At 44.5% G+C, this 11,614-nt stretch overlaps 1 pseudogene; it reads left to right on the top strand.

Moving 5' to 3' along the window:
* Window positions 1–994: 994 nt before the first annotated feature.
* Window positions 995–2,103, top strand: LOC100677114 (alpha-N-acetylgalactosaminide alpha-2,6-sialyltransferase 2-like; annotated as a pseudogene).
* The last annotated feature ends 9,511 nt before the right edge of the window (window positions 2,104–11,614 follow it).

Genomic DNA, 11,614 nt, shown 5'->3' with positions numbered 1-11,614 from the left:
TAGAAACTAAACTGCATTCTAGGGGGTATAAACTCATCACACAGTGTCCGCTGCAAACTGAGATTAGTCAGCTCACGTTGCTGGTGTTTCCTCCTCAGATATTGAGGAGCTGTTGCAGTACAGCCTGTTATTGGAATACAAATGATTTCTTTGGAGCAATTACATTTTTCCTAAACAGGCTCTAGATGGAGATAGTCACCTATTGTTCTCTTGTTTGTCTCAACAGTCGAAGGGAACGATCTACTCAACAACTCAAAAAAAAAAAAAAGGAAATTAGAGTTATTTCTCATCTTTAAGTCTCTCAAAAACTCACAGAAATGATTTAGAATATTATTTAAGGCAGAGAAGATATGAAAAATATATTTGAATTGTTAATCCGGATCATTTTTTCAACTGGGACCTTGCTGCAGTTCGCTTCTTTGCACAGATGTCTATTTTCTAAAGAAGATATGCACCAATTGCCTTTTTATAGGAAATAGATTTCATCAGAAACACAAAGGAGTTAAAACATTTCAATTTATTAAAAAAAAAAACTGCATATTGTAAACAATGAGGGATAGAAAAGTGAATCCAAAAAAAAAAAAAAAAGGCAAAATTTGCAAAAGCTTCTCTTAGAGATTTTAACACTTGGGAAAGGGTTAAGGAAATATTATTATTACTGTTATTTAAACAGACCGATCCATATTCATCACTTTCCCAGTAAACAGGCTATGCTGAGCACACAAGCTTAGGACATGAGAGGAAAAGAAAAGGAAAATTAGTATGGAACCTAGTGAGAGACATGGAAGGGGAAGCTAACCCACGCCCGACACCTTGGACACGCGTATATAACCCTTCTGAGCTGAGTTGTCCCAGCTGTCCAATGGAGGAAACGCTTTCCGGCTGTACCTGTCTTGTAGACTGACCAAGGCAAGCAGAAAACAGACGCGAAGCCGCCCCGAGCTCGGCGCGCCGAGGGCTGGGCGCGCAGGGCGGCCGGGCCTCCGGCGCGGGGATGGAGCGCTGGAGCCGCCGGGGGCTCCGGGGTTTGCGGCGGCTGCTGCTGCTCCTCCTCGCGGCTGCCGGCTCCCAGCTCCTCTCCGGCTCTTACTTCAGGGTGGGGGAGCCGCGCCCGGGGGCCGGGGCCGGAGCCGGAGCCGGAGCGGGGACCTCGGAGTCAGGGAAGGCCCAGGCCTGCCCCCGGCCCCTGGCCCTGGCCCTGCAGCGGTGCTCGCGCTTCTAGCGGCTCTTCGACGTCTCCACCCCGGTACTCCTGTGGCGCGGCCTCCTCACACAGGAGCTCTGGGACCACCTGAGCCAGCACAGACCTCCTTACGGCTGGCAGGGCCTTTCCCGCCACACCATCGCTTCCACCCTGAGCCTGCTGAATGGCTCCGAGAGCGCGAAGCTGCTGGCCACCTCCACGGGGCCGCGTCCAGACTGCGCTCGCTGTGCCGTGGTGGGCAACGGAGGCACCCTGAACGGCTCTGGCCAGGGCCGCCACATCGACGCCCACGACTACGTTTTCAGCCTCAATGGCGCTGTGATCAAAGGTTTCGAGGCCGATGTAGGCACCAAGACCTCCTTCTACGGTTTCACTGTGAACAGTATGAAGAACTCCCTTATCAACTACCAGGGCTTGGGCTTCACCTCCGTGCCCCAAGGACAGGACCTGCGCTATATCTTCATCCCTCACAAAGCCGCGACTACAGGATGCTGAGGTCGGCCATTCTGGGTGTGCCTGTCCCCGAGGGCCTTGACAAAGGAGACAATCCTCAGACCTATTTTGGGCCAGAGGCCTTTGCCGGCAAATTCCAACTACTACATCCGACCTTCATCCACTACCTGAGAGAGAGGTTTTTAAAATCCAAATTGATCAACACGGATGCTGGGGACTATTACGTGCCTAGTACTGGGGCCCTCATGCTGCTGACGGCTTTGCATACCTGTGACCAGGTTAGTGCCTATGGATTCATCACCAGCAAATACTGGAAATTTCCTGAGCACTATTTCGATAGATGGAAGACACCACTGAGATTTTACACAAACCATGATTTGAGGCTTGAGGCCAGTCTGTGGAGGACCTTGCACAAGGCCAACATCATTGATCTGTACCAGAGCTGATTCCGAAGTCCCCGAGCCCTTTGTGTCTTCTTGCAAAGCTGTGGCTCTCAGCTTCTTAGGGGCTGAGGCCTTTCTTCTTGTCTTTTCAACCTGGGAGAGAGGCTCCAACTCCCCACTACCCCTCTTCTTTTTCCCAATGGGGCATCTAAGAGGTGGGTCCATGACTGTCACCGAAGCCTGTTCAGTGAGGCACAAATGACCTTGTGCTTGGCTCTGCCAAGAGAACTCTTCTCTGGGCCTGAGATAGATATCCCAACCATGGCCAAGGATTAAAAAATGGACTGCTTTGCTGAATTTGTTCTAAAATAAAGATGACACTCCCAGAATATAAGCAGATGTCCCCACAGCTAGCAAGGGGCAGTCATACCTCAGGGCTGAGCACCTTGATGACAGCTTAAGGAATGTCAGTCCAGCTACTCAGGACCTTTCATTTAACTAAGACCAAGTACAGGCAACAAATGCACACTGCTTTGGCCAGATCCCCCCACTAAGTCAGGATTTCACAGAAAATTCTGATGCAACTCTCCAGCAACTAAAGATAAGTCTTAAGCGCCTCTCAGTAAGACGCTGAGCCTCTGATAACGTGATCAACTTGTTTCTGCTCCATGGGGAGGGAAAGCATATTTCCCTGATAAAGTGGGAGCACAAAAAGAAGCAGAGAAGAAAAGGCAGAATGTATTTGAAGACTGGATAATTACATGAATGATGAATACCCATTTGTTTTCTTTTGTGTTGGGGAAATAGAGAAAGCATAAAAAATACAAGGTGTTTAGTGTGAAGATCAAGAACCATGTGAGGTTTCTGGGTATTTGATGGGGTCAATTACATGGAAGGCTGCCTACCACTGAGTAAATTCCGTTACAGATTTATTACCACCTTGTTACAGAAAATAAATAAAAAATGGCGTTACTGGGTCATGAGCCCTCGGTGAAATCTTGATTTTAATTAATTTGACTGAGTTGGCTGATAATCAGTTTCATAATTTTAGACAGATCAGAGCTACACTTTTTGGGCTTTTATTGGGACTGGTTGTTTATCAGACTGGTTTAAGGAAGTGTCACCCAGCAGAATATTACCATGCAGCCCATTTAACCGAGCCTGTGACTTAATGGCTTGGTGACTAATAGTTTTGTCCAGTTTCGTGTGCTACACTTGCTACTGCAAGAGATGTGTCCAGAAGGTAGCTGACAAGACACCTTCCAAGGTAGCATTTACCTTGGTCAACTTACTAAGGGTCAGTATCTGGCCTTCAGTTCTGTGGTTTTGGAAGATGGGTTTTATTAGCAGACTTCACACAGGGATCAACTTAGTAACTAAGACACTCAGCATCAAGAGAGGAAACGGCTACGTTAATAACTGATAACAAGCAAAAGTGATTGTGACTGTTGTAGTAGATGATATATACATGGGTGGCAACACACAGGCTTTGAATGGAACCAGAGTATGCGGGACGGGTAGAGCCTAGCAGTGGTAGTGCTGTGCCTGAAAATAAGGAAGTTGTGGATCCAACCCCTTGATCTGTTTTCCTGATCTTGAAAAGCCTACTGACTTGCCTGTCCCTTCATTACCTAATCTGCAAAAGTAGACTCTGGGTACAGCACCAAAGGTGAAGCTGTCTGTAAGTACAACGGGCTAAGATAATTAGCCACAGGAGATTGCTTTGTTCAAAGAAGCTTGGGTTTCCTGCAACTCTAGTTGGCAGGAGAGTGTTCTTATACTTTTCAAATTGACATCTGGACTTGCAAGGAGAAACAAAAAACTTTCTCATTTCTATGTGAGGAAGGCTGGATAACTGTGAGGAGGCTGGGAGTGGGATAGGACTTTCTCATCCCGGAAGCTAAGTCCAGACAAAGAGCAGCGGAGCTGAATTGCTTCTTTAGAGGAGGCTGGATAACTCCACATGCTAAACCTAAGTGTACTGTTTAAACGCAGTGATGCTTTTCTCCCCACTATTTCACAGAACAGTGATGGATAGAACACTAATTATAACACTAATGATCTCACACAGGCACATACACCCACCCCACACCCTTACTTAGGTCATTACAGTGCCCACCAACACACTTAGTGTCTACATCTCTTATCACTGTGAATGACAAATTGAACACTACCCATTAGCTAGTTGTGGACTGAACCGCATCACAGATTCAAGGCCTACTGGTGCCATTCGTTGCCCAAAGATCTCTAGGACACATACCGACTTTTCTTCCCTCATTTTGAGTGACACTCGTTAATCTCTCTGTTTACATCCCCAAGGTCTTGTTTTCTATCATCATTTTGTGTTTAATGAGCACATTCGGCCCATAAGGACATGCATGTGGTTACACTGGAGGTTTTACAAAAGTGTCAAGGCAAATTACGTTAAAAGAATTTAATTCTTACATATGTGTGTGTATATGTATAGGGTTTCCTAGGCTATAATCTTTTTGCGAGCAGATCACCAGGTCTTTTCTCCCATGGAGCTGCTGGTGGGTTCGAATAGTTGACCTTTCAGTTACCAGCATGAGTGCTTAACCATTGGGCCACCAGGGCTCCTTTCCCTTAAGGCTAATTATTCTCAAATCTCTCTCTAGCTTGGCTTCCCTCCTGAGAGTCGGTTCAAATTTCTAACTATAAAATAGATAGTTTGGAGGGCTGTTCTACCATTGACTCTGATTTAAAATGAACTTGTTTCCTTCAATAAACATTTTCTTCTGAGGCTGACTTACTCTGTTCTAATAGTCCATCGTCTCCGTCTACATTTCCCAGCCTCCCTTGCAGACAAATTGGAGCCACATGGCTTGTCTGGGCAATGGGCTGTGAGCAGAAGTGGCAAGTGTAGGTATAAGTGTAACAGCTGGTTTTAGAAGCCAAATGTTACATATGGTGTAGCTAGAAGATGAAGGAGTGTTACTGCCCCACACTAGATTTTACCTGAGGGTGACATTGATCTTTATAGCATTAAGCCACTGAAATTTCAGTTTAATTTGTTACCAAAGTTTATATCCCCATTCTGACTAATAGGAATTACTAGAAAGAAGACTGTGTCAACCAGGAGCGGTTATGCCCTATCCAAAGAGGGCAGCCACTACTCTGCCATAACACAGTATTTCCATGCACGGATGTAACTGTAAAGTGCCTCATCTGGTTTATTTATTTTTAGGTGAAGCCACAACCTAGATTTTCATATGAAATCTCCCTATGTTTAAATGCTGCTTCAAATTTTTGAAACTCAATTCATGCCACACAAAGTATCTGTGGACCCTACGCTGCCCCTGGGTCATTTGTCTGCAATTCATGAGTTAGGTGATCTTTAAGTCTTTCTCAGCTCTGATATACTCTGATCCCACAAGCTGAGGAAACGCTGCTACATCTGCCTCTTAAGCCACTGTGATGGTTACTTTGATGTGGTATCTTGGTTAGGCTATGGTGTCCAGCTGTGTGGTCAAACACTAGTCTTGATGTTGCTAAAAAGTATTTATACGTGGTTTGCATTTAAATTAGTTGGCCTTACTTAAAGCAGATTACCCTCCATAATGCAGGTGGGCCTTATCCAATCAGTTAAAGGTCTTAACTGGAGGTTTTCCCAGGGAAGAATTCTGCTTCCAGACTATAAATGGACATTCAGCCAAAATTCTTCTTTCTGTCCCGCCACCTGATCTTGGGACACAAGACTGCCAGAATTTCCAGCTTGTCACCTGACCTACAGATTTTGGGCTTGCCTGCCTCCAAAATTGTGGAAACTAATTCCTCAAAATAAATCTCTTTCTCTAGAGAACCTTGACCAAGACCCAAGACAGCCACCACTGGTCAAATGGACAGATGTTCATAGATTGCTACAGAATAATCTTATAGAAGCTCCCATTTTATGTAATCACAACTCTGCTTTAAAAACAAAAAGAAAAATTAAAACAAAGCCCATGCAATGGTTCTTTGTTTTCCATTTCTACATGCTTCAATTTTTCTTCCTGGTTTTCAGAGCTCTCCTCAATATGGAGCTGCCTAGCCTTTGCCACTCACTCAGGGCAACTCTGTGTTCACATAAACATGACCTGCTCATTTATTTGTGCTTGTGTAACTTTACTAGTATGCCCTCCACCATGTGATCATCGTCTGTGTTCCCTTTGCTTAGCCAAATCATAATCATATTAATCCTCAACTCATTCAAAGAAACCTTCCTTGATCACCACAGTTACTCTGGGCCATTAAGTCACAGGCTTGGTTAAACGGAGGTGCCTTCAAGTCAGTTCTGACTCATAGCAACCCTATGCACAACAGAATGAAACCCCGCCCAGTCCTGCGCCATGCCCACAATCATTGTTATGCTTGAGCCCATTGTTGCAGCCACTGTGTCAGTCCATCTTATTGAGGGTCTTTCTCTTTTTTGTTGACCCTGTGCTTTACCAAGCATGATGTCCTTCTCCAGGGACTTTCTCTCCTGACAACACATCTAAAGTATGTAAGATGTAGTCTTGCCATCCTTGCTTCCAAGGAGCATTCTGATTGTACTTCTTCCAAGACAGATTTTTTTGTTCTTTTGGCAGTCCATCATGCTTGGTAAAGTACAGCGTCAATGGAAAAGAGGAAGACCCTCAATGAAATGGATTGATATAGTGGCTACAACAATGGGCTCGAGCAAAACAGCAATTTTGGGCATGGCACAGGACTAGGTGTTGTTTTGTTCTGTCGTGCATAGGGTCGCTATGAATCAGAACTGACTTGAAGGCACCTAACAGCAACAACAACAAGACACAGAAACAGGTGCATGTAGGGGAAGATAGATGGTATATGAAGATCGCCAAGGGACAGAGAAACCCTGGGCCTACAGAAGCTGAAAGAGACAAAGATCTTCCTCCAGAGCCAACAGAAAGAGAGCCTTCCTCTAGAGCTGGTGCCCTGAATTCAGACTTCTAGCCTCCTGATCTTTGAGAAAATAAGTTTCTGCTTTTTTAAGCCCACCCAGTTTTAGTATTTCTGTTATGGCGGCACTGGCAAACTAAGACTTTGGGGCTACCTATGAGGCAAAGGGCCAGGTCAAGTGGTTACTTCATAACAAAAGGGCCAGCGAGCCCAGCTCACAGCTCCCAACTCCAAATCCTGTTCCACCTAACAGTTGCTTTTTTTTTTTTTTGCCTTGCTTTGTCTGTTTTCTGATTACTTCACTTAGTTTCAAGAAAAAGATGTTTTCTGTATAAATTATATATAACTTGTGAGAAGGAATATTTGAGAAAGTTGAGTCAGGGGAATTAACACTGAAATGATTTTTATAAGCTTGAAAAACATTATGACTCAGGCCTGAAGTACTAATTCTAAATGTTGTGAATGTTTTATAAGGAGAAAAGGAATTAGGTGCTGAGGGAGAGTGTGAGGTGCTCTGTATTGCATGCCTCACACCTTGCCGAGCGTGATGGCCAATAATTTTAGAGGTTAAAAAAAAAGGCATAACATAATATAGAAGATTGAGATAGTGAGTGATCTTCCGGCAAGGGGATTAACCCAGGGGACGTGGTTAAAACCCACTCCCATTTAGCCAGCACGAGACATGGCGTGTCTGTGTCCTTGTCTCCATAGGGCTGGGCCCACATGAAGGACTTCGTTTTTGTCTTTTGGCTGTGGCAGTGCCTGAGTTTCCAGGACTATCTGCTCCTGGATGGGAAAGAAATATGGAGCCCTTAGCAAGCCGTATCTACCCTGGGACCAGGCACCCTCCACACTGTTGAAGGTGCTGCCGTTGCAGACGCTCTAACCTTCTGATCTCTGGTCTCTGCCCACTTGGGACTCAGGACCTGCCTGCTTCTTTTTGTATCAGCAGACTTCCTCACTCTGGCTCACTCTCTGCCTGGGCTGTAGAATCTTCCGGGCCCTTTCTGTTCAGCTAGACCCCAGACCCTTGCTGTCTTAGACTTATCCTGAGCAAAGCTCTGTAAAAGTCTAGGCTGTGCAAGTCACCACTGTGTCTTCTTTATTGCCCACCGACTTGAGGGAGAGTTTAGCTACATGGACTTGCTAGCCTTTACTGAAACTTTACTGTGTTCCAGGCACTGTTCTAAATGCTTTATTTATAACAAATCATTTAGTTCTTGTGCTGACCACGTGAGGTCAATATTGTTATCATCCATATTAAGTAACTTGCCCAAGATCACACAGATATTAGGTGGTAGAGCTGCGATTCAAATTCAGGTAGTTTGGCTCCCAAAGTCTGAACTCTTAACTGTTGCACCAAAATGTCTCTGTAAATAAACGACCAGGCAGTAAAATGTAAAGCCAGAGCAGCAGGTTCAATCATTCAATATTTATTATATTTTGTGCCAGGTTCTTAAGGATGCAATGACAGATTTTAAGTTATATCCAATAACAATTTTCCATTCTATGAGTTCACAATCCAGTGAAGAGTAAGATAGAGTGTGATCAAAAGTAGATGAAAAATGCAGTCTGATTTGCTGTGAAAGCACATGGGAAAGAGTGAGCAGTCCCAGAACAGAGGATCAGTAGATACTTCATGCTTGAGCTAGAGTTGGGTCTGGATTCAAGCATAATATTTGGTTGTTAGAAAAGAAAGAAGCAGAGGCGGCTCCAGGAAATGGAATTCGCCATCACCACCGGCTGTCGTGGAGTCAACTCCAACTCATGGCAACCCCAGTGTGTGTCAGAGCAGAACTGTATTCCATAGGATTTCCAGTGGCTGATTTTTTGGAAGTAGATCACCATCACCAGGCCTTTCTTCTGAGGCACCTCTGGGTGGACTTGAACCTCTAACCTTTTGGTTAGCAATTGAACACATTAACCCTTTGCACCACCCAGGAAAGGGAATAATACAGAGTAAGTCTCAAGGGCACAGTGTATACAGGAAGTAGTGAATAAATTTGGATAAAACCTACAACAAGAGCTGGAAATTAAGGCCAGAGCTTAGAAGATATTATACCTGGGGTCAAGGAGTTTGCGTACATGTTGAAGGTAACATATGTCCACAGATTTTCAGAGGGCTTTAGGAGGATTGGTTGGGCATCAGGGTATGATATCGTTTGGAACTGTTATTGCTGTTGTGTGCCATTGAGTTGATTGTGATTCACAGCAATCCTATATGACAGAGTAGAACTGCCCAGTAGGGTTTCCAAGGCTGCAACCTTTATGGGAGCAGATAGATTGCCAGGTCTTTTCTCCCTTGGAGCTGCTGGTGGGTTAGAACCACCAACCTTTTGGTCAGCAGCAAAGCCTATAACCACTGTGCCACAGAGGCTCCTTCAACTGGAGATGTTGTTGCTGTTGTGTGCCTTTGAGTTGATTCTGAATCGTAATGACCCTGTGGAACAGAGTAGAACTGCCCCACAGGATTTCCTAGGGTGTAATCCTTAATGGAGCTGACCACTAGGTCTTTTTTCCTACAGAGCTGCTGGTGGGTTCAAACCTCCACCTTTTGGTTAACTGCCAAGCGCTTAACCACTTTGCCACCAGGGCTCCTCAACTGGAGCTAGGAGAAGCCAAACAAGAGATTAATATAGTCTCTTGGCTTATAAGAGTCATTAGGTAGTGAGCAAGGGAGGGATGAATTTGAGTGACATTTTGCACGCAGGGCCAAGAGCCCTAGTGAGTGGTTGGATACAAGAGGTGAGGTAGAGCGAGCTGTTGGAGACAGGAAGAGCCTACATGCTTGGGCTCTCACTCCCAGGGATAAGTAGCTTTTTCATTCATCTTGCTTCTTAGCATACTTCTCCAAACAAGCCTGAAATGCAAGGCCTCTGCCTCTACTACTCCACCTTCTCTGACCCCCAACAGAGGGAGAATGAAGCTATGCTTGACTCTGAGATGGTATCTGCCGAAATCCTGCTTGGTACACATGAAATCAATACTAACAAGTACCTGTACCACTCGCGGAATTTGTGAGTCTCCATTTAGAAATTGCATTAACTCTTCAGGCACTGTTCTTAAAAGAGCTAGGAGAACTCCCAAAGTAGCCTAGACAGCCACAGCTTAACAAAGAGCAGTGCATTGAGCTAATTGCTCACTTGAGTCTTTAATTTTGTTCTGGGCTGCGAGGAAAGGGAAAAGATAAAGTACTGTTTTTGGAAGGGCAGGTGTGCCCTGCAGAGGAATAATTTCTGGCGTGGGTACAGAGGTAAAGGGATGATGGAAAATGCAACACATAAAGCCATCCCAATTTAGGTCTAGTTTTTGTGTGAAAAACAAACAACAACAACAACAAAATGGTTGCTATTGAGTCAATTCCAACTCATAGCAACCCCATGGGTGTCAGAGCAGAACTGAGCTTCGTAGGGTTTCCAATGGCTGATTTTTTCTGAAGTAGATTGACAGGGCTTTTTTCTGCGGAGACTTTGGGTGGACTCTAACCTCCAACCTTTTGGTTAGCAACAAAGCAAATTAACCATTTGCACCACCTAGGGTTTCGTGTGATGCAGGGGTTGAAATAGGTAAGGTTCTGTCAGTATACGAACTCTTGAATATCTCTGGGATACTTTGTTAGTCTGGCCTTTTCTTCTGTGAGAAAATTTTAATGGAAATGTCAATAACCTATACAAGGTTATAGATTCTTATATGTAGCTAGTGATCTTGGGGAACTAGTAGATGGCTTGTTGGACCTGGTTTTGGAAAATTATTTTTATCTCCTGTCTTCAGAAGAAAGAGTAGAGCCTGGCTTGGCATGTGGGGATCCCTTACTAACTGAGATTAGATATTCTTTCTGAATGATGCTTGTTTGGCCATAAGGGCCAACAGTTGTTGAAATCCTCTTTATAGTACTTTTCCTTTCCATTGCCCCAAAAACAAGAGAAAGAGAAAGACTGTGGGTGACTTAAACCTATCTCTCCTTCCTTGATAACAGCTTCAAAACCTGTGCCCTCCAGCACAGCCACTTGATGGAAATTCTCAAGTTGTAGAGCTATTCTCAAAGCAGGTCTGGACTGAGTCTGAGGCTCAAAGACCTCTGGATCCAGTCCATTGTCCTATTTTCCACTGCCAGTTGAAATATCTAAATTATTCTTCTTTTATGTCACTTTATCACATGCCACAGAGCCCTGGTGGCACAGTGGTTAAGAGCTTGAGTGCTAACCAAAAGGTCAGCAATTTGAATCTACCAACTGCTCCTTGAAAACCCTATGGTGCAGCTCTACTCTGTCCTATAGGGTCACTATAAGTCGGAATCAACTTGAAAGCAATGGGACAGGTTTATCACATGCCACTTGTTTGATACGCTGAGAAGTCTTCAGCTTGTCCAACTGTTGCTCCTTTTGTTCAGATGAAAGCCAGAGTGTTAAATAGTATACAGTTCATGGTCTTCATAGAGACCCATAAAAATTCCTGAAACAGGCTGACAGGACCACCTAAAACCCAGAATCTTATTTATTTAATTTGCTCTCACAATCCTGGGGGATCTTTTCTTCTTAAGAGGTTTTTGGAGCATGGGTAGATTAAATTGTTATCTCTAAGTTTGGCTAGTATGATGTAGATAATGACTAGCATTATGTTTATCCTAATTTTCACACCTATACCTGATCTTGTGAGCAGATGTCAATCAATT

This window comes from Loxodonta africana, chromosome 15, assembly GCF_030014295.1.
Source record: "Loxodonta africana isolate mLoxAfr1 chromosome 15, mLoxAfr1.hap2, whole genome shotgun sequence".
Taxonomy (NCBI): Eukaryota; Metazoa; Chordata; class Mammalia; order Proboscidea; family Elephantidae; genus Loxodonta; species Loxodonta africana.
This window is presented reverse-complemented; position numbering and strand designations above follow the sequence as displayed.